The sequence below is a fragment of the Schistocerca cancellata genome, chromosome 1 (assembly GCF_023864275.1).
Source record: "Schistocerca cancellata isolate TAMUIC-IGC-003103 chromosome 1, iqSchCanc2.1, whole genome shotgun sequence".
Taxonomy (NCBI): Eukaryota; Metazoa; Arthropoda; class Insecta; order Orthoptera; family Acrididae; genus Schistocerca; species Schistocerca cancellata.
This window is the reverse complement of record NC_064626.1, coordinates 287,017,449-287,041,851: the sequence shown is the minus strand read 5'-3', so window position 1 is coordinate 287,041,851 and position 24,403 is coordinate 287,017,449. Positions and strand designations below refer to the sequence as shown.

The 24,403-nt window shown below is 43.2% G+C and overlaps 1 protein-coding gene across 2 annotated transcripts in view; it reads right to left on the bottom strand.

Annotated features, from left to right (window-relative positions):
- LOC126171414 (uncharacterized) overlaps positions 1-24,403 on the bottom strand; it is a 440,739-nt gene that overhangs the window by 16,065 nt on the left and 400,271 nt on the right. The window lies entirely within an intron of this gene.

The window sequence follows — 24,403 nt, the reverse complement described above, 5'->3', positions numbered from 1 at the left end:
AACCCCTGGCAGTATTGGAAATCTAACACAAGTCCTCCCATAGCAGTCAGGCACGGTGAACCCTATGGAGGCGGCTTAAACAAAGACAAACGATTGAGTTCCAAGTTGATTTTCATAAATTTCACCTCTGACTACAACGCACTTTCGAATTCTCTATAAAGTCTTCTTGGAGTTAATTTATGAGGGTAGCAGATCAGTTCCTTTCTTGTGTTTATTACTCCTTTCTGTAGACTTCGCCTTTCAAACATTCCCACAGGCAAAAGTCTAATCGTGGTGACCAAGAAACGTTACCATTTCTATTAAAATTATTTCTCTAAACAGTCATGATCGCATGTATGCCGTGTATTTCGTTTGGGACCGGTTTCGGTCATTAATAAGACAATCATCAGACAATTTTTTTTTTTTTTACTCCACGCCGGTGGCGTGGAGCAGCCCGCTCTGGAGGAGTGTTGAACACTGGCTCCTGGTGCCACCAAGTAGTAAAAAATGGTCTGCTGATGGTCTTATAAAATATCGAAACCGGTCACCAAACGAAATATACAACGTACATGCGATCATGATTGTTTTTCGAAATGATTTTAATATAATTTTACCGATCGCTGTGTTTCCTTAAGACAATATTCTAGATAATTTTGCGACCATTTCTGCCGATCCATCTTACGGGGCATGTTAGGTCCAGATGATGGATCAGATGGATTGGCATAAATGATCGCGTTCTTGGCCACCAAGCTCTCCAGACCTTGCCCCTTTCGAGTTTTGCCTTTGGAGGTGGTTGCAAGATGATGTCTATGATTGATCGCTCGGACTGTGAATAGTGCTGCCCTCATACAAGAACTCCAAGCCGGTCTCAGAAGAACTACACATAATACTCTCAAGAGAAGATGAAGGCACACTGAAGTCGTTGATAGAATTTATGAAAAGCTACTTAACCATTTGGTTCAAATGGTTCAAATGGCTCTGAGCACTATGGGGCTCAACTGCTGTGGTCATCAGTCCCCTAGAACTTAGAACTACTTAAACCTAACTAACCTAAGGACATCACACACACCCATGCCCGAGGCAGGATTCGAACCTGCGACCGTAGCAGCAGCGCGGCTCCGAACTGGAGCGCCTAGAACCGCACGGCCACCGCGGCCGGCTTTAACCATTTGGCTTTGGCTAACAACCTTCTGTTAGTATTTGTCTGGGCTACACTTTAGCAGCTGTATTTCTGTAATAAACGGGTTATTAAATTGGATGCGCTTCCGAACTCTATGACACAGCTCGCATGTCATCGGTGCTCGTTCACCTAATTTTTTCGGGCTTCAGTTTGTGGTGTTTATTAACGTTTAAGATCCGGTACCAACCTCAAGACCCATCTCCAGAAAATGCGCTGTTGTTCTTTTTCCGTCCAGTTATTTTTTATCCCAACGTGTCGTGGGAATTATTGCTTCGTAAGCTCAACGGTTTTGGGGTCTGAGAAGTGGATCTTCCCATCACAGCTATGGCTCGAAGATGTTCGGGTACGTCAGTCACACGACCTGGACCATTGTGTAAGAGGGGACCAGGTTGGCTTTTAGGAACTCTTAAGGTCGCAGTTCGTTCATTCGACTGGAAAAAGTTAAGTCGATACTGTAATCTGATTTGGGAAAACTTCTGCTGAGAACCAAACCAATTCAGCGAACGCGCTCATGTAGACAATTATGAAGTGAGCTGGAAAAAAGTTCCTAATCAGCTTAATTAGCGTCTAGCGACGTCAAAATCGAAGAAACGGACACCTCTCAGAGAAAAACCTTAACGGCATTGTTAATTAAGGAGTAAACAAGCAACTGAGCTGACAAACTCATCATTTGGTCTCTCTCGGAAACACCAGGAAACGTCAGAAAAGACTCTCTCCTTAGGAATTCATAAACCTTCAAAATAATGCCGCTTTTCGAATCAAAAGCTTGCGGATCAATAACCATTTTACTCTTCACTATCGTCCACAATTTCCGTCTATGTTACGACTGAACTCGTACTTTGGTGCCAGGAAATAGCTTTTATCGATATGTGTTGTATGGGTAGTGTCTAAATCTACTTGTCGCCGTGGTCCACCCTTAATTTCCTGACTATTAGATGGTTTAGAAACAGTTTTATTTATCCCATAACTACCGAAATTTTTTAGTGTAAGCTTTTTATGCCTGTTTTTTGCTATAATTCGTAAAGAATCGATCGAAATACACGTAACGTTATCAATAATTACAGTACGATTTTGCTAAGATGGGGCCAAGTAGCTCGCTGGCCTCGATGATACGATATGCCAATGTCTGCACGTACGGTAATTCACTTTTAAATATTCTGGAACGCTCGGTGAAACTTTTAAAGCAAAAAAAATATTGATTTTTCTAAGAATATCTTTCCTATATTTTAAAGAACTTATTGCAATAGGAGCCTTATTAGGACAACGCATGGGCTTTTCACGAAGTAATAGTATAGCAATCTACAAAGCAGCGCAAATAATTCGATTCTTGCAAATTAGCAGATACCACTATGCTCTGATACCTACCAATGTAAGCGGGGGCGCAGACTTATAAAACATTCTGGGGGGGGGGGGGGGGGGAGAGCATACTAGTGGTCTTGTCCCGGGAAATTTTCTAAATTTTAGATGAAAAATAGTGAGTTTTAAAGTTTTATTAAAGCATTTTAGAGTCATATGATCAACATTAGAACCCCGAAAACTGGACTCTCGATAACTCGACACTCCAGGAAAGTCGACAAGCCTGACACATTTTTTGGCTTTGAAAAAAGAAACAAAACATAAACACGCACGGTATTTTCGTAAAAAGCTAATTTAATTTACAGTAATAATCACGCTTATAGACTATTACAGAGCAGTGAATACATAGCTCTGAAAAGACTGAAATTATATTTAATTAAATCCTAAACTATTATTAAAATTATAAAACATAAAATATTGCTGTCGCACAGTAATGGCACTTTCATTTTTAAGTGAAATAGCTAATTGAAGCTTACTTTGAATAAGGCTCAGGGTTCACTAAATAAAAAAAATATCTCGAAGTTAATGCTTTAATACAATTAATAAAGTCAATACAGTATGCCTAATACTTTCAGTCAAAAAGTATGTAGCTAAATAGAGGGTTTTAATTGGGTCTTACACCATAAAAGAACAGCCTAGTTGTTCAATCGCTTCTGTCCCATTGTTGATCGGAGATAAGACTTCAGACGTCTAGGGGCGCTAAGTGACCGTTCTGCTGTTGCTACCGTGATTGGAACCCACTTGGAGAAGCTTAATGCACTACACTACTTCCGTTAACATTTCTCCAACTTCAGGCTCTTGCGTAATGTACTTTCTTACATCACGCATGTTTTTAAGACCAGTTGTTTTTTATTAGCGATATCGACTAACCTATTCAAGTGTAAGCGCAGTCTCTCGATGTCTAGGGCATTTTTGATAAACTCAGTTGATTTGTCCAAATTTGCTTCGCCTCTGTTTACTAAAAGCAAGCACTCTTGTTCAACTGCAATGACCTGTGTGAGTCCAATTGAAGCAAACCGCTCACTAACGCAAGATTGCACCGTTTCACAAACTTCAATGTAAATAGCTTTGTACTATTCTTTTGGGGTTTTGAAAGTGGACAGACTTTCCTAGTAGATCAACAATCTTATTTTGAATATCGTGGGACGTCTACTTATACCCCGAACGCCCTAACCAATCTTTAACTCAGGTGTGTCATTCTTTCAGAGTGTCCTCTAATAGATAGTCCTTGTCAGCATAGAAATTGCACGGTAGTAAAAATTGTCTCAAGAGCTAAACTGCCTTTCTTCATATCACTACCTAACTGTTCATTCAGTTGGGAGGCTCACTTCGGTTAGAGATAGAATTTAGTTTTAGAACACTTTCTTTATGCGTAAACGTATTTTCAAAGACGGAATTTTTCCAAAGCCTTTTTCCAATTAGAAAACCCAAAAAACGCATCTTTTTTTGGAGAAAAGTGTAATAGATTTTTAGCATCTGCCTCTTTGCAGGTTTTGCAAAAAACTTTTTCGGTAGATGCTTCATATTCTAGCCATGTATCAAGCAAGACTTCTGAAATGATCTTCCCTTACTGGATTGTCCACGTTTCGGTTGTGAACGGTTCTCGCCTGACGAAGCAATTGGCGACACAATAATTGTTGAAGGTTGACTTGCAGTATCATCAACTTCCAAGCGCGCCTTTTTTGGTAACAAATTTATCCATTGCAAACTTAATTCACAACACTCAAGAGACTAAACTTAATTCACAACACTCGAAGAGACTAAAGTACACAAATAAAATACATTCTTATAAATTAGTCCACTAGACACTAAAGTCGGAACACTAAACACGTCTGCAGCATGCACTGAACGAAACTATCCACACTGAATGACTGCGACAGCAGGGTGGGCTTTATATAGCCGCGACGTCGTAATGTCTCGAAGCGTCAAGGCGCTTCTGCTCCAGTCCTTTTGATGTCGCCGCAGCCGCAGAGCTGGCGCGCCGGCGCCAGACTTTACCCGAAACTTCGCGCACCGGGACAAATTCTGAGTGTGCCCGTAGCACCGTAACACTATCTTGATTCACACCAGTCGTTTTCAGTTAACTTGCTACCATAATAATTATTTGTTTTAACTCATTACTGAATGTATTTTGAAAGGTAACTGCCGTCAAACAAGGAAAATAAAAAATTCTCACATAATTTTGTAATTTTACAAAGCATAATATAACTAACAATTTTCTTAAATTTCTTTGAGGGGGCTCGGGCCCCCTCAGGCCCCATGGAGTCGGCGCCTGAGAATGTAAGTATTTCAGAAAAAAAAGCAGGTGCGGATGCGGACTGAGATCTTAGAAGGGAACTGCAATCAATTGAGCTAGAAACAGGGCGTCAACTACAAACGGTATCTCATCTCCAGTGTTGTTATCTGTATAGCCACAAACAGAACGGGAAGGTCTCTGACTAACGAGCAGTCAGATGCAGATCAGTTATATTTAGGAAATGATAATATATTGGTTTTAAATGTTTTGGAAACTTTAATAGGCAGGGGACATGAAGACGAGGATATAACCTGTTCCACTTGAAGAACAGAGTTGTACACGTCAATGGAACGCAATTTCAGTAAACGACTAAGACGCAGGGTTCACCGACATTAAAATAAACATGTAAAGCTGTAAAATGAGATGGAGTGAACAGCAGTTATTGGGGAAAAATATGGATGGTACAGACCACCATTAAGATAGGCTGCCCCCGTGGTTAGCTTTAGTGACTAGGCCTAGTCATGCGAAGACCCCAGGTTGGAATCACGATGACCTCGGATTTCTATGTGGCGGAAAGGTTTGGAAAAGGGGTCCAGTCAACCTCATAAAATCCAAGTACCTGCCTAAAATGAGTAGCGAAACTGAAACACAATCCACCGAAGTGGCGTTCAGTCTAACGCTTGACACCAAGCAGAGACCTGAAGACATTCATTTCTTTTGTCATTGAAGTGTGGAATATAGAAAGGATTCCAAAGGAATGGACAGTGGGAAACACGATCAATAATCAAAAGAAATGATATAAAAATATTACCTGCAACTGTAGGGCAATGTCACTTATGTACCCCGTCAGTAAAATTTGTACAACAGTAATGTAAAATAGACTGTAGCCCATAACACATACTTCTCAAACCTCAACAAAGTTTTCGAAAAGGAAATAATGTATCCTTACAGTTAAGTACATATTACAGAAACGCAGAGAACATGCACTATCAGATTATATGTCATTTTTAGATTATGAAGGAGGATACAACAGGATCATACGATCAAGATTGTGGAAGATACCACGAAAATAAAAAATTAATATAATTAAATTTTAATTTTATCCCTTGTTTTCCAGTGTTTCGTCCGCGACTGTTTTACTTTCGTATAATGAAGAACAAACCGCCATCAGTCACAAGTTTTGTTTATTTACTGTTGCGACTGAAGGCAGTTTGTTCTTCATTTTACGGTAATATAATTAAATGTATCAGAAGCCTGAACGTTTAGAAAAATATTTACAGGTAAGGATTTCATAGTAATAAAACAAAGTCAAAGACAGTGTTGTGAGCAGGGTTGTGATATGTACGAGGATTCTCGTGCGATACGAGAATTTCATCGTTTGTGCGAGGTACGAGGCAAAAGCAAACATCGTACCCAAACATACGAGAATTTTGTCTAAGCTCTAAATGTTTATCAGATATACATTATACACATTTGTTGGGGAAATAATTAATACACTGGATATATTTAATGAAATGCACGTAAGTTTTTACGGATTCTTGATTAAGGACAATGTGGTCCCTGTCAATCACCAACTTCAGCCGGAGAGACTGAGTGCAGAGCGGCTGACCATGGCTCAACAATTGAAGTCGAGAACGAGGCTTCAAAGCCTGACCCTGGAAAAAATTTTTCAAAAAGCTAACTATAACGAATCACTTTTATTTTGCACTGAGTTCGGATTATTAAGTTTCAGGAGTAGAGCGACCACCTGAATCTCAAAGCGCTAAAATGTCGTTTCAAACAATGTTCTCTTGTATGGAAAACAATTAACAATACTCTGGAATCCCTAGTGGAATTGTTAAATACAAACAACCATCGTAGTAAAGCTAAATTTCAGGTAAACCTCATGAAAACCAAAATCAAAAACCGACTGACACCAGTACATTGAATGGAGCACTTCTTGCCTCAGAATGTATTAACGAGGGTCCAGAAAACAACGGTTACTCTGTATTAAACCAAAAAGGGAGAAGTAGATTTTCAATTTGAATCGTAGATAGAAAATCTTGTTGATGTTTTTACTCTAGTTCTCTTGTAAATCAGTTTTTTAGGCAGTACATGTAGTTTATAATATACTACAAATACAATATTTTTCAAAACGTTCGAGAATTTTTACAAAAATACGACAATTGTATGACCTTGGTTGTGACCGAACACCTTTTTTGTTTGAAATTTTTGTGTAAGAAATATTTTACGTGACTGGAAGGAGACGTACTCAAAACGTACACATCAGATTCATTACGACTAACTCGTTCTCGACGATCAAGTGCTGTTCCGGTAGACGGTACTGGGGTCAACCTGCAGAGGAATGTAGCACAACTTAACAGAGTACTAGGAATCGTGAATAAATCGGATAACAAGTCGAAAATAATGGTGATCCATGGAAAATGTTTGTGGAATGCTAAAACAACGGCCACCATGCAAATACCACGGAAATTCCTTTAAACAGGCCCATTTTTGTCTGTAAAGAAATTTGAGTAACCGTATTATATCTAGAAAATACAACAAATTCAGTTAATGCATTAGAAGACACGTTAGGAGATAGAGGGTGTAACACCTTAAAACTAAAAAGCAGACTTCATCTCAAAATCTACTCTTTTATTTATGGAAGTGAATCATGAGCATAAGGCGCAAGATAAGAGAAGAATGGAAACTTCAGAGATAAGACTTTTATGAGGTGCTATACGAGTGGCTCTGGGAGATTAAATTGTAACTCATGATATCCGAAATGGACTTAAAGCCGAAACATATATGACGAACTACATAGCTACCAAAAGCAAGTTTCCGTATCCACAACGGATGAAACAAGACCAGTTCCTGCTGTAAGTTTATTTGTATCAAACTGGAGGATGATAGTAATACGTCGGCTCACGCTAGTTTCGAGTATTAGTTTTGTAGAGGAATTTCAGTTGGCCTTGTGAACGAAAGCAAGACTGCTGAGCTGCACAATCTTGGAAACATGTGCGGCTGTCAAACAAAATCACATATTAACTTTACACACGTATACAGCTTGACATCAGTTCACGCGGCAAAGGCTCCAAAGAAGGAATCCTCGGGTGTCAGGGACTGGTGTGTCATACACCCCTAACCGAAGCAACCATAAGAAGGAACCTCTGAGAAATGCGTACCCAGGTATCATCGCCGGGGACCCTACAACCCGTAGTTTAACTTATAAACTTCTACAAGTAGTAATGTCAAACGTCGTGAAATTAAATATTCCCTTGAACTATGTAAAGTGTCGGTGCATGCGTCTTATGACAGAGATTGTTATCCGCTGGATTATTTTACTAAAACAGGAGGAGAAAAAATAACAATGGCACTTAAGTTTCGTCCGTATACCATGTTTGCATGTACAGAAGCATCTAAGACAGCGCGCATTTTATTGAAGAGCAAATCTGGAATACGGTTATCTGAAAAATATGTTAGTTTCAACAACGAACTTCGCTAATTATTGAATGACCCATCTTGGTACTGTTTCAAAATGTCAGAGAAAGCGTGCTAAATGGATAACGTAAGTGCTGTCACGCGCATAAACAGGCAGAAAAACCAGCTATTGTTTGACTGCAGCTATCTAGTATGTACTGACGTCAATAAAAAACCAACACAAATACGTGGATTTTGCTACCTGGCGAGTACAACAGATAAAGAGAGAAAACGCAAGGAGGAGATAGTTGCAAGGACACAGTTGCAAGCATTGCACAAGGCAAAAAAGCTTTCTATAAAGTGAAACAGTTGCTGACATCAAAGAATGTAAATTTTGAGACTAGAAAAAGAGTCATGAAAGCGGTTTTGAGCGCAGTTGTCTGTGAGAGCCAAATGCAAACAATAGGTAAGATTGTTATAAAACGTTTAGAAAGCCTCGAAACGCATCAAACCAGTCTTGGCTACCAAAACAGCAACATCCACCTGGAGCAATAAAAGGTGAAACGACAATACAAATCTAATCGTGGAGATGTCAGGTACCAGATTGAATGTGACGAACGTTGAAGTGAAGTACGTCCACGAAAGAGGCTGCATACAACTCGTCCACTCGAATCTAGATTATTGTCTGTCAATGTGGGACACGTATTTCTTCCAATTTCTAACTAGTTTGATGCGGCCCGCCACGAATTCCCTTCTTATACCAAACCCTTCATTTCAGAATTGCACTTCCACACAAATTCCTTAATTATTTGTTGGTTATATTCCAACCCCTGTCTTCCTCTACAGTTCTACATCTCTATATCTACATGGCTACTCTGCATATCACACTTACGTGCCTGACAGAGTATTTATCGAACCACCTTCACAATAATTCTGTTATTCCACTCTCGAACAACGGTGGAAAAATAGGAACACCTACATCTTTCCGTGCGAGCTCTGATTCCCCTTATTTTATTTTGATAATCGTATCATAAAAATTCTCAACTTTCTCCAGTAAAATATATTGAAGACTATGTGCGGCAGTCTATTAAAATACCGACAGTATATTTTCCGAAGGGAGTATTACATCCTCTGACGCACATATCACGTAACGACCGTGACGTCAAAATTAGAGGAATTCGGGATAATAGGGAGGAGTACCAACAGCAGCTCCTGCCTATCCGCGAATGTAACAGCACGGAGACAAAACTGTATTGGACACTGTATACCCCCTCCTCCGACCCCCCCCCCCCCCCCCCGAACACCATAGAGTGATCTGCGGAGAATTGATGTAGATGCAGATGCAGTGCAAAGGAGAAGGAAAAGGAAGGTGTACGGGGGGAAAAAATACTCCTGCGGCCAGAATGGAAAGATGCCCAACGCCAGAAAAATATACCTAATTTTAACAGTGCAGCAATTTTTTCCCCAAGTCCATGACGCGAATGTGGCTTTACAAGTCTGGGGTCCCACATTCCTTTGTCTGCTTGATCCTCCCCCCTCCCCTCACCCCCCCCCCCCACACACACATATATATATACACTACTGGCCATTAACATTGCTACACCATGAAGATGACGTGCTATAAAGCGAAATTTAACCAACAGGAAGAAGATGCTGTGATATGCGAATGATTAGCTTTTCAGAGCATTCACACAACGTTGACGCCGGTGGTGACACCTACAACGTACTGACATGAGGAAAGTTTTCAACCGATTTCTCATGCACAAACAGCAGTTGACCGGCGTTGCCTGGTGAAACGTTGTTGTGATGCCTCGTGCAAGGAGGAGAAAAACTTACCATCACGTTTCCGACTTCGATAAAGGTCTGATTGTAGCCTATCGCGATTCCGGTTTATCGTATCGTGACATTGCTGCTCGTGTTGGTCGAGATCCAATGACTGTTAGCAGAATACGACATCGGTGGTTCAGGAGGGTAATACGGAACGCCGTGCTGGATCCCAACGGCCTCGTATCACTAGTAGTCGAGATAACAGGCATCTTATCCGCATGGCTGTAACGGATCGTGCAGCCACGTCTCGATCAACAGATGGGGACGTTTGCAAGATGCAGATGCATGTTGCAGGTCCTGTACGGGCCTTTCTGGGTACAGAAAATGTTCGACTGCTGCCCTGGCCAGCACATTCTCCAGATCTCTCACCAATTGAAAACGTCCGGTCAATGCTGGCCGAGCAACTGGCTCGTCACAATACGCCAGTCACTACTATTGACGAACTGTGGTGTCGTGTTGAAGCTGCATGGGCAGCTATACCTGTACACGCCATCCAAGCTCTGTGTGACTCAATGCCCAGGCGTATCAAGACCGTTATTACGGCCAGAGGTGGTTGTTCTGGGTACTGATTTCTCAGGATCTATGCATCCAAACTGCGTGAAAATGTAATCACATGTCAGTTCTAGTATAATATATTTGTCCAATGAATACCCGTTTATCATCTGCATTTCTTCTTGGTGTAGCAATTTTAATGGCCAGCAGTGTATATGTGGTATCACTACCTCTGACAAATACAGCATGCAGCCGTTACACAGCTCTGACAAATACAGCACGCAGGCGTTGCACAGCGAAAGTTTGAGAGATTCCTGTGTGACAGTTGGAGGGCGGGGAGGTGAGAGCCCCCGAATCTCTCTGGTTGGAACACTCCCGTGCAGCCTTTCGCTACAGCGAGGGAAATTATTTCGAAACAGGATAGTGTGAAAGTGGTTATCAGTACGAAGCATACTCGCCGGGTTTGGACAGAGCTGTCTGCATTGAATTTCAGGGTTCGCTGTACACTTTCAGAACGGAAGAAACGTTGCAAAAATTCCACAAACGAGTCATTTGAAACTTTGTGCGTTTATGTGGATGTTATATTTGGCCACACACAAAGATATGGAACCAAAATCTAGTATTTTTTATGTACTTATACATATATGAAATAGTCTGAATGTATATGTTGGGTCACAAGTAAGAGGTAAAAATCGTAAACAGAAATTACGAAAGTACAAAAACGATTCAAGAAGCTATGATTTCATAGATTAACTTTATTTTGTGAGCAGGAATACAGTTAACAAGTAATGCGTAAGTGCCTTCTTTAGTTATGCTTGTCGAAACGATTGCTACAATGGTACACCAAGGAGCCGATTCCTGTGTAAAAGTGAGTTGTGTGAAGCCCCTACAGGCTCGTCAGGAATATGTGTTGAAATTTCGTATCTGGTGTGTTGCAGAGAGATGGAACTTTTAGCCTCCAGTTTGGAACAGCGCGAAAGGTTGGTCTCAGTACCAACGATTTAGCGACACCAAAGCCCGTTAGTTATCAGATTGTGTGGTCGGGCTTCATAGCGCAGTAAAATGGTACTCCAAGTCGTTTGTTCCTTATTGCTTGCTGCCTTCTACAACTGTTCAGTGTGTCACAGCGCTCAATTCGCCATGTATACAGCCAGTGGGGCATCGGTGAACCAAAGAAAACCAACATTTGGAGAAGCATGGTGATGTGCTGAAAAGCTGTTAGCATAATTGCCACATTACAATATCGGAGCGGGACAGAGTTTGTGTTTGAGAGGTCTTCTTATCTTAGTTTTTGAGTCACGCTTGCATTTATTAGTATATTTGGTGGTGGCGGGAGAAACTGATAAGACTTAACTGAAACGCTCATAAATCGTAAACTGTGAATTGCAGGATTGTGTTGTCTCGTAATGGATGTGGGCTTTAGATGTGCTGTTACTACGTGTGTGTATCTAAAATAACTAGTTGATTGCCAGTTTCAAACAAAAATAATTAAAAGCGTGTCATTGCGTATTTTTGTTGTGGAAAAGCTATGCAGTCCATTTCTGCCTGCAATAAGCAATATTTACACTTCAGTAGCGCGTGCTCGAGCAGACCGAAGCAGAAAAATTGAAAATACGCTAACGCCGTCATGGTTCAGTATTCTTTATGGGCTTCTGATGCGCCGACAAGACCCGTCCATTAAGCGATAATTGAGAGAAATGGCTATCATTACTGCTAAAATATGGTCCGCATGGCTTCTTTCATCAGTTCAGTTCACTATGTAAAACCGTACGGTCAACGACTTACAATGTCCTACAAAATTGCTCGCCACCGTTTATAAATAATTATCATTATTATTGTTAAAATTATTAATGCGATTCAGACGAACTTCCATAATGAAGGATGAATGGGAAGGCCTGCATCTACACTCGTAAGACGCAGTATTATTCACTCTGAACATATGTTTATGTCCAGCAGTGCAAATCTCGGATATAATGCTAGAACATAAAATATGAGATCCAGTGGAGCGACACAAACTCAATTTTCGCAATTTCCTTTGGTTAATTGGTTTCAATCTTTTTTTTTGCTTTAGTAATTATTGCTTAATCACAGAAATTTTGATTTGTTTCGTATAATTATTGACTGGAGTGGAAAAATTGTTGATTTTACAACTCATGTTGTTCATTACATACGGATAAACCTAACAACATTTTTTTCTTGAAAATCTTGAGTTATGTAATTTATCGAGTGAGGTGGCACAGTATTTAAGAAGTCGGAGTCGCATTCCACAGAACATACACCACGTATTCATGGTTCTGCGACCGTATACACACATGAAGAAAGTGAGATACCTACGTCAGCCGCATGAGCGCACCGAAATAATTCAGTGGCGACAAGTGAAAATTTGTGCCGGATCGAGGCTCGAACCCAGATTTCCCGCTTTACACGAGCGGTCGCCTTAACTGCTTCCGCTAACTGAGCACGCTTCACGTCGGGCTTAATACTCAACTTGCCGCACAATACATACGTAGTGCTCCCGTGTCCACCATTCTCGATGCTCGTAGCATTGAGCGTGGTTCCCGCAAGAGGTCGAATCTAGGGTTCATTCACACTTAAGATATATCATGAAATTCCGTCAAGGCTTTATTACGGCGAAACCACTGACATATCTAAGTTTTTGCGATTTCTTGACAATTTTGCAGATTTTCACAGCTTTGTATCTTCGTAGCTGTTCCGAATTCAACGTGTTGTATATGAAACTTGCAGGAAATTTAGCGCTCTTTAAAAGTGATAATGGCCTATTTTTACCTAAAATGAACTGGAAGCAAGTTACTGAAGAAAAGCTGGAAAAAGTGGCATTTCTTAGTGGTTTTTCCAGATGGCGGGTAACTGACAAGAGGAAGAAGATGTAAAACTTGGATTTTTAACGAGAGGGGCAGTGTACACAACTTACCTGTAAATCAAAATTACTCCACCTTTTGTAAGTCAATACGCAATGTCTACTGGGTTAGCAGTGCGGAACTGTATCGAACGCCTTCCGGAAGTCAAGGAACACGGCATCTGCCTGGGCGAACACAGCCAGTTGGATTTCACACAATCGTTGTTTTAGGAACTCATGTTGAGTCCTACAGGGGAGACTTCCGGTTTCCAGAAATGTGATAAGTCAGAGCACAAAAAATGTTCTACAATTCTACAACAGACCGGCGTCAGAGGTACAAGCCAATAGTTTTGTTTGTGCATTTGAATTTTGGTTCTTTGTGCAAAGAACGCATTATGTCTCGCGTAAAAATGAGATACATCTACCAGCCTATGGCTGTGTCCTACTTTCGAATTCTCCACGACGTTATCTTTCACTAGGATAGTGCTAGACCGCATGCTGCCCATGTTGTCTTGACCTATCCTGATACAGAACGTGCACTGAACAACAGATACTCCGGATTTCTCATTCACTCTCGGAATTCAAAAGCGGCAGGATCGTGACCTATCAAGACTGTGGCTTATTGTTCCGTGATGTTGCCACTCATATTGGCCTGGATCCTACAGAGGACTCAGTTAATTTATGAAACCCTTACTCAGCGCCATATATGTTCTCGATGGTCCAAGGCAACAGGCATATCGTCTGTTCAATAATGCAGTATCGTACAGTCACGCCACGACCTTCAGTCAGGAAATGGATTTGTTTGTAAAGACCAGTACACCCATATGGACAGCAGGACGACATCTGGAACACCTTGGGCTGTCAAGGCAGCAACTATAGTCGTGGCTTCCCTTACCGCAGAGAAAAGCGCCGACAGTGATGACAAACCAGTAGGCAGGAATGGTCCCACATTCTTTCAGACGAGTTTCAATTTTGTGTACAGTATCACAATGGATGTACCAGCAGAACGAACGTTACCCGATAGCATACGTCATTGTCATATGGATCGAGTACCTGGCTGGTTGATAAATGTAGTGCCATTTGGTACACAACAAGATCATCTTTGGTTCACATAGCTGGTAATCTGGACAGCAGCATTGTTAAGGCTTCTGGCTGTGTTCTGCTTTCTCCATAACATTGTCTTTCACTAGGATAACATGAGACCATGCTGTCCTGACATAACCTGGTACAGAGGGTGTTCTACTACTGCCCTGACCACACATTCTCCAGATTTCTCATCCACTGAAGACATCTGGTCATAAGTTGCTGAAAGACTGGCATACCATTAGTTGTCAGTCACAATGATTAATGAAGTTTGGCACGGAACTGAAGCAGCATGGAATGATTTGATGTACCTGTGTCTGTCACCCCACCTGGGTTTGACTCGATGCCTAGCCATATTAAAGCCATTTTTGCTATGACAAATAGCAGATCTTCATATTAAATTTTGCATCCTGTACACCCCAAATTCGCCTGCAAGATGACTATTATTATTATTATTATTATTATTATTTTGCTGCTTTACTGTAACTGTTGTATGTATAAAGGAGAGTGTATGTGTGTATTTCTTGGATCTCCTCCAAAACTCCTGGGTCGTTTCCAGCCAAACTTGACACAGAAACACTGTTTGAATTATTTGAACATTACATGCAAATGGAGCAGCTATATTTTTTTATCTGCATTTATTTGCATGTACGTTGAGGATTCTATTACAGATCTTACATGAAGTATCAGCACTGTGGATTTTATAACCTCCTTGGTCCAACAGGAGCTGAGATACAGGCAAAAACTTTTTTCTAGCCCCTGGGATATAGGCTGCCCTGGGTGACAGGCATGTTGTGTGGGAACAGTATCGGTCTGCCAAATCAATCTGCTTTGCAGGGCAGCCTGTCAGGGGCAAGAAAGAGTTTTCGCGCATGACATGTATTGTAGGACTAGTATCAGCCTGCTTTATTGAACTACAGTATATTGCAGGGGCTACACCTGCGAATGAGCATGGCTGCAGACAGGTCGAGATGGATAGAAGAGGGGATAGACAGAGTGAGTGGGAGGAGGAAATGAACAGAGAGAAGGGAGGAGGGGGAGATGCATGAAGAAGCTAGAAAGTGTAGACGGGTAGGAAAAGGAAGAGGGTGAGGCAGAAATGGAAAGAGAGAGACAAAGAAAGGAGGAGGAGGAGCTGAACAGACAGAGAGAGAGTTGGGATGAGGAGATAAACTGATGGAGGATGATGTGGACAGACAGATGTAGCAAGAGGTGGCCACAGAAGAGGAGGAGGAAATGTGTTCAATATATGTGTCGAACACAGATGTGCGTGAAGCTGCAGGAAAAGGCTAGTTAAACAGTAGGTGAAACTTCTCATTTTGCTATCCTTTTGTGGTGATGTAATTTTAATGTCCATCCGTGTAGTTTCGCAAAGATGCGAAGACCAGCACAGTACAAGACAAGGTCAATGACTGGTAACTTTAAAAAGAAAAGGCAGTGAAAGTAGTGAGCGTGCAGTCTCAAGGGGCCCTCGCTCCGGCAGCTGTTCCAGTGAACGGCCCTGCACTGACCACTCTAACAACATACGGTTGCTTGCGGTGCTGCGCCGGAGTCTCAATTTCCCGGCGGCTGCAGATTTCCCCAGAGGAAGGCGACTCATCGCTGCCCTGCTAGGACCAGAGACCGGGGCAGCAGCGACAGGGCGCGGCGGCAGAGCGCGCGCGGCGGCCGGCGCTGCGCCACAATGCTTCGTTACGTTGCGTGGCGGACACGCCCGGCCGCGGGCCCGCCCATGCACGGTAGGCGCACACGCTCGTGAAAGTGCCTCAGTAGTATTAGTTATTGTTTCAGCGCACACCGTGGCCGTCTGAACGTTCCAAACCTCCTGCGAGACGGAGACACATGTTACTCAGTTACCACGATAACGCTTATTAATTGAACTAGCTGGGTACCCGGCGTCGCCGGGTAACTATTTACACTACTGGCCATTAAAATTGCTACACCACGAAGATGACGTGCTACAGACGCGAAATTTTACCGACAGGAAGAAGATGCTGTGATATGCAAATTATTAGCTTTTCAGAACATTCACACAAGGTTGGCGCCGGTGGCGACACCTACAACGTGCTGACATGAGGAAAGTTTCCAACCGATTTCTCATACACAAACAGCAGTTGACCGGCATTGCCTGGTGAAACGTTGTTGTGCCTCGTGTAAAGAGGAGAAATGCGTACCATCACGTTTCCGACTTTAATAAAGGTCGCATTGTAGCCTATCGCGATTGTGGTTTATCGTATCGCGACATTGCTCCTCGCGTTGGTTGAGATCCAATGTTAGCAGAATATGGAATCGATGGGTTCAGGAGGGCAATACGGAACGCCGTGCTGGATCCCCGCGGCCTCGTATCACTAGCAGTCGAGATGACAGGCATCATGTCCGCATGGCTGTAACAGATCGTGCAACCACGTCTTGATCCCTGAGTCAACAGATGGGGACGCTTGCAAGACAACAACCATCTGCACGAACAGTTCGACGACGTTTGACATCAATATCACCGTGTGGATCGACCGCGCAGCCATAGATCTAATTCCATGCATATGCCATACGTCTTTGCCGCCGGCCAACGTTTCTGGCGCCTTGTGTATCTGTGGCCGCATGCGCAGTAGTGCTGTCCACGGATTTAAGAGGACGGAGCAAGTGCTGGAGCGTCAGTCACCTCGGCTCACTCTGAAGATGGCTGGACGGTATTCAGCCGAAATATTGCAAGAAGAGGTCGAATTTATGCGGCTGCACGTCCGAAATTTTATGGGACAGTCTCGGCGCCGCGAAAATCTGAACATGCACAATAGAAGATTTAACTACACTACTGGCCATTAAAATTGCTACACCAAGAAAAAATACAGATGATAAACGGGTATTCATTGGACAAATATATTATACTAGAACTGACATGTGATTACATTTTCACGCAATTTGGGTGCATAGATCCTGAGAAATCGGTACCCAGAACAACCACCTCTGGCCGTAATAACGGCCTTGATACGCCTGGGAATTGAGTCAAACAGAGCTTGGATGGCGTGTACAGGTACAGCTGCCCATGCAGCTTCAACACGATACCACAGTTCGTCGATAGTAGTGACTGGCGTATTGTGATGAGCCAGTTGCTCGGCCACCATTGACCAGACGTTTTCAGTTGGTGAGAGGTAGAGGTAGAGCCACGGGTCGTAAAACATCTGAAATGTAACGTCCATTGTTCAAAGTGCCGTCAATGCAAACATGAGGTGGCCGAGATGTGTAACCAATGGCACCCCATACCATCACGCCGGATGATACACCATGACGAATACATCCATCCAATGTGCGTTCACCGCGATGACACCAAACACGGATGCGACAATCGTGATGCTGTAAACAGAACCTGGATTGATTCGAAAAAATGACGTTTTGCCATTCGTGCACCCAGGTTCGTCGTTGAGTACACCATCGCAGGCGCTCCTGTCTGTGGTGCAGCTCCCGGCGGGGTCAGGGATTTTCTCTGCCTCGTGATGACTGGGTGTTGTGTGCTGTACTTAGGTTAGTTAGGTTTACGTAGTTCTAAGTTCTAGGGGACTGATGACCATAGATGTTAAGTCCCATAGTGCTCAGAGCCATTTTTTTTTTTTTTTTTTTTGTGGTGCAGCGTCAAGGATAACCGCAGCCATGGTCTCCGAGCTGATAGTCAATGCTGATGCAAACGTCGTCAAACTGTTCGTGCAGATGGTTGTTGTCTTGCAAACATCCCCATCTGTTGCCTCAGGGATCGAGACGTGGCTGCACGATCCGTTACAGCCATGCGTATAAGATGCCTGTCATCTCGACTGCTAGTGATACGAGGCCGTTGGGATCCAGCACGGCGTTCCGTATTACCCTCCTGAACCCACCGATTCCATATTCTGCTAACAGTCCTGGATCTCGACCAATGTCGCGATACGATAAACCGCAATCACGACAGGCTACAATCCGACCTTTATCAAAGTCGGAAACGGGATGGTACGCATTTCTCCTCCTTACACAAGGCATCACAACAACGTTTCACGAGACAACGCCGGTCAACTGCTGTCTGTGTGTGAGAAATCGTTTGGAAACTTTCCTCATGTCAGCACCTTGTAGGTGTCGCCACCGGCGCCAACCTTGTGTGAATGCTCTGAAAAGCTAAACATTTGCATATCACAGCATCTTCTTCCTGTCGGTTAAATTTCGCGTCTGTAGCACGTCATATTCGTGGTGTAGCAATTTTAGTGGCCAGTAGTGTATTAGGTAGGGCATGGTATTACATGGATACTTATTGAGTATAAAGGGGAAAATATTCCTGGTTCCTCTAATTCTCGCCTGTCGAGATTGGACTGCACAGATTAAGGAACGTCTACTCGGTGTTAGTTACGTGGTCGGGTTCTTCGGAACGAACTTCTTAATGTGTGCCCGGAGGCGTTGAGGCACGCAGGGAGCGTTGCTGTGTGGTCTGTTGCCGTGCGTAGCTGCCGGTCGTTATCTCCAGCGTGTCGCGCTCGCGGCGCGCCTCTGCGTTCCGAGAAGCACGCAGCTTGATTACGGTACTTCGCGTCCGTCTCTCAGGACAAGAGGAGGAGGAGGCAAGTGTAGAGGTATTCGGTTCCGCTAGCGAGTAGAACGGTGTGCGCCAAGGGGCGAGCGGAAACCGTTACAGCCCCGTGGAAGGCGCTGCGCGGTCAAAAGCACAGTTCGCCGCCGCCTGTCTCACCAGCTCACCTGAGGCCATTGGCACACCGCCGTGCTTTCGAACGTCAACGTTTAGCGTGCCGAGTCAGCTCAGAAACGACGCGATTTGTGCATACGGAACGTGTGGCTCAACGTGGTATACGCGATCGAAGCGCGCTCCGGCGGCAGTTGCAGACTGTAACTGGCCCGCAAATTAAGCCGTCGGCATACGGACCGTGCTGTCGAACGTTAAAGTTGAGCGTGTCAAGTTCAACGTGCTGCTGAACACTCAGGAACGATGTGTCTTGTGCGTACGGTACGTGGGCCCCAACGTGGTATAGGCGATCGCAACGCACTCCAGCGGCATTTGAGGGATGTTTCTAGTTCGTAAATCACACTGTTCACTCAACAGGCGAGCGTAAAATTCCCACGTTAGGTCTATTAAAACACACATTTCCTCCATCGTCCACGAAAAGGAAAGTACCATGTTCAAACAATAAGGACACAAGCTCACAAAAGTTCCATTACAAACAGTGCGGTACAAATTTGGAAGACTTCTCCACATAAGATAAACATTATTTCCTCATTCCCACATTTTAATAAAACCCCAAGGTCAGTCTTACTTGATCACTGTTCCTACCCAGTAGCAGAATCTTTGCAACATGTGAATTACGAAGCGTAGAAGAAAAACGAGCAAAATATCTTTATACAAGTAGCGCAAGTTGTCCTGTAATTAAGCCAATCGAACAAAGCCACCCCTCAAAAAAAAAAAAAGGTGAACTTATATTTACATAACATCAAATATTATAGCATATACTTATAGTAAAGTAATAATAAAGTATGAGAACGTAATAAAAACGCGAATGTTAGGATAAAAATTTGGAAGTGGCAAGACGTGCACCACCACCCCAACAAATAAGTTAGTTTGGGACCATGACGTTACTCATTGCGCTACACTATCAACACCCTGGTTGTTGCTATCCGTTGTATCTTACCCATTGCTGAAAACCTTAATCGTAAATATGTTACTAATTGAAATTTATTTATAATAAGTTGTACGAAGGACAATGCATTTTGGTGGATCTTCAGTGTGTCGCTGCGTTCAAATAGCCTGCTCTCATAATACACAACTCACAATAATTCTTTTGCCACGAATATGATGGTTCTCATAATTTTATTGGAACGAATCACACAGTTAACAACGGATTTTCCAGTGATTCTCAATTTTCTGGTGCTCAGAAACGGCATATATACGTATAGGCTTGAAATGAATGCCAATATGGCGCCTCACAAGTCTGTACCGAAGGGAGACGGCGTGCGTGTGACGTAGGTGGCGTTGTGCCATCTCATTGGTCAACGCTCAGACGCACGCTCAGAATATCTGTTATGCCAGATATTGCTCTGCACGTTCGGAAAGGCTCCCGAGCGTGCTATTCCACGCTATGACGTCGGAAACTCGGCAGCTCAACGCTCAACGTTCGGATGCACGGTCCGTGTGTCGACGGCTTTAGACTCTTAACGAAATAGACGGGCGTAAAATTCCTATCCTGTATTAGCTATATTATTTTCTCCCTGGTCTACATGATAGTCATATTGTTCTACCTATGGTATCACAAATAAAAATTTCAATGTCCACGAACATGGTATAAGGCAAAAAGTACCACATCCAGTCAAAAAAAATATATACGAGGTGCGACAATAAAGTGATGAGACTGATGTGAAAAAAAATGTTGCTTACCGTTTTAGTTTAGTGTTGTCTACTTCAAAGTAGTTCCCTTCTGACTGCACACTTTTTTCCAGCGCTTTTGCCATTGATGGTAACGTTTCTGGAACTCATCTTCTGTAATATCCTCCAAGACCCCCGTCACAGCTTTTTGGACATCTTGTTTGAAAATGGTGTCCCTTGACCGCCGTGTTGGCTCATGGAAACAGAAAAAAGTCGCACGGAGCGATATCTGGTGAATAAGGTGGCTGTGGTAGTACTGAAATTTGTTTTGAGGTTAAAAATTGCTGTACTGGCAGAGCAGTATGGGATGGCGCATTTTCGTGATGCAGAATCCAATTATCAGCAATGTTGGCACGGACACGAAGAACTCTTCTACGAAGTCTTTCTAAAATTTCTTTGTAGTAATATTGGTTAACTGTTTGTCCAGGAATAAACGCACCCTGGCCAAGTTGACATCGCCGGCCACGGTGGCCGAGCGGTTCTAGGCGCTTCAGTCTGGAACCGCGCCACTCCTACGGTCGCAGGTTCGAATCCTGCCTCGGGCATGGATGTGTGTGATGTCCTTAGGTTAGTTAGGTTTAAATAGTTCTAAGTTCTAGGGGACTGATGACCTAAGATGTTAAGTCCCATAGTGCTCAGAGCCATTTGAACCAAGTTGACATCTATCTGTGAGGTTGATAGTCGTCCACTGCGGTCTTCATCTTCAACATTCGTTCTGCCTTCACTAAAAAAATTTATGCCAACGAAAAACTTCAGCTCTTGACATAACCTCCTCTCCAAAAGCCTTCTGAAGCTTACCGTAAGTTGTCATCGCTTTTTCACCCAATTTAATACAAAAAGGAATGGCATACCGTTGCGCAATATAATACGGTTCCATTTCCGTAATGTGAGACACAAACACGTGTTAACTTATTACAGCACAACTCATGACTGAGCAGTTGCATCAATGTGCCGCTTGGACTAGAAGCAACTTATAGACCAAGATCAAAGATATTGTGCCTACGCAAGCCTGCAGGGTTGTCACATCTTGCAAAGAAAATCAGTCTCATTACTTTATAGTCGCACCTTGTTCCATTACAAATAGCACTACGCAAACTTGCAGTAGTTCTCCACATTAGATGAAAATTATTTCATCATTCTCACTTTTTAGTAAAACCCTAACGTCATTCTTACTTGATCACTGCTCCTGATAAGCAGCAGAATTCTTGCAACATGTGGAATACAAATCTTGGAGCAAGAAAGTGCAAAATATCTAACTGCAAGCAGAGCAACGTATCTTTTACATAAAGCAAATTGAACAAACGCAGGCTTCTTAAGAAGTGCACTTCTACACTGAATTAAAAAAAAAATCGCAACACGAAGAAGGAGCTGTGCGACGTAAACTAAAGTTGGAAGGTGTCTTTCTAAATCTGAAAGACGATGTGTATTCAGACTTAGCATCAGTCGCATAGCCACTAGCGCCTCTGTGAGGATTTAAATCAGGTTTGCTTTAAATACACGCCGTAACAGTCGTGGGCGTTGGTTGCCTTCGACACTGGATGTAGCGTATTGATGTTAGCCAAGATTGTCTTTAAGGCGACAAAGGCGCCATTATCATCTACATCTACAGCTACACTCCGCAAGCCACCCAACGGTGTGTGGCGGAGGGCACTTTACGTGCCACTGTCATTACCACCTTTCCTATTCCAGTCGCGTATGGTTCGCGAGAAGAACGACTGCCGGAAAGCCTCCGCGCGCGCTCGAATCTCTCTAATTTTACATTCGTGGTATATTCGACACCTCATCCAGAAACGCACCTTCTCGATATCTGAACAGCAAGCTACACCGCGATGCAGAGCGCCTCTCTTGCAGAGTCTGCCACTTGAGTTTGCTAAACATCTCCGTAACGCTATCACGCTTACCAAATAACCCTGTGACGAAACGCGCCGCTCTTCTTTGGATCTTCTCTATCTCCTCTGTCAACCCGACCTGGTACGTATCCCACACTGATGAGCAATACTCAAGTATAGGTCGAACGAGTGTTTTGTAAGCCACGTCCTTCGTTGATGGACGATATTTTCTAAGGACTCTCCCAATGAATCTCAACCTGGGACCTGCCTTACCAACAATTGATTTTATATGATCATTCCACTTCAAATCGTTCCATACGCATACTCCCAGATATTTTATAGAAGTAACTGCTACCAGTGTTTGTTCCGCTATCATATAATCATACAATAAGGGATCCTTCTTTCTATGTATTCGCAATACATTACAGTTGTCTATGTTAAGGGTCAGTTGCCACTTCCTGTAACAAGTGCCTATCCGCTGCAGATCTTCCTGCATTTCGCTGCAATTTTCTAATGCTGCAACTTCTCTGTATACTACAGCATCATCCGCGAAAAGCCGCATGGAACTTCCGACACTATCTCCTAGGTCATTTATATGTGTGGCATATGGCTCTGGCGCATCGTACTGCAACTTTAGCAGCAATATGAGCAGCAGTGACACACCGAACTCTTACAGATCGGTTACTTCAAAGACAGCTCCGACCCAGACGCCTGTAGCGTGCATTTCACTGACCCCAAATATCGCCATTAGTGACTTCAGTGGTGTCAAAAGAGAGCTTACTGGGGGGAGGGAGGGGGGACATGGTGGAGGTCTCATGCGTTTTCTGATGGAAGCTGGTTCTGCCTCGTTCCCAATTATGGCCATGTGTTGGTAAGTAAGAAGCCATTTGAACAGTGTTGTGACTGTCATTGCAGAACATAATGTCGCATTCGCGAACCCTGCCAGCGCCAAACAGACAGCCCGCATCTCGTGGTCGTGCGGTAGCGTTCTCGCTTCCACGCCCGGGGTCCCGGGTTCGATTCCCGGCGGGGTCAGGGATTTTCTCTGCCTCGTGATGGCTGGGTGTTGTGTGCTGTCCTTAGGTTAGTTAGGTTTAAGTAGTTCTAAGTTCTAGGGGACTTATGACCACAGCAGTTGAGTCCCATAGTGCTCAGAGCCATTTGAACCATTTGAGCCAAACAGACTCGAGGGGAGCTCAATAAGAACGGAACTACAGGGCAAACTGGAATACCAAAACCACACAGGAGGAATGCAAATGGTCGTAACAGGAAAACGTGGTGCCGAAGCCATAAAACGTGCACTATGGAGCATCGGGAGAACATTGTTTGGCGAATGAGTCCCGTTTCACACCGCTTCCAACTTCTGGCCGAGTTTACATCCCAACAGTGAAGCATGGCGGGTTTCGATGATGATTTGGGGAGCCGTATCGTGGTAAAAAGTGAAGAAAATCAAAGAGAAATTTGGAGAGGAAATTAGAATTCAGGACGAAGAAATAGAACATTTGATTGCCGATGACACTGTAGCAAATGACTTGCAAGAGTAGCTGAATGGAATGAATAGTGCCTCGAAAACACGTTACATGGTGAACAGGGATAATGGAATGCAGTAGAATGAAATCAGGGGATGCAGTAGGAATATATGGAGGTGTCAGAAAGTCTTTTCAGGAGGCACTTCTCTGGAGTATAGATATGTCCGTAAGTGAAACGTGGACGATAAGCAGTGAGGACAACAAGAAAATAGAAATTTCTAAAATATGGTGCTGCAGAAGAATGCTAGAGATTAGGT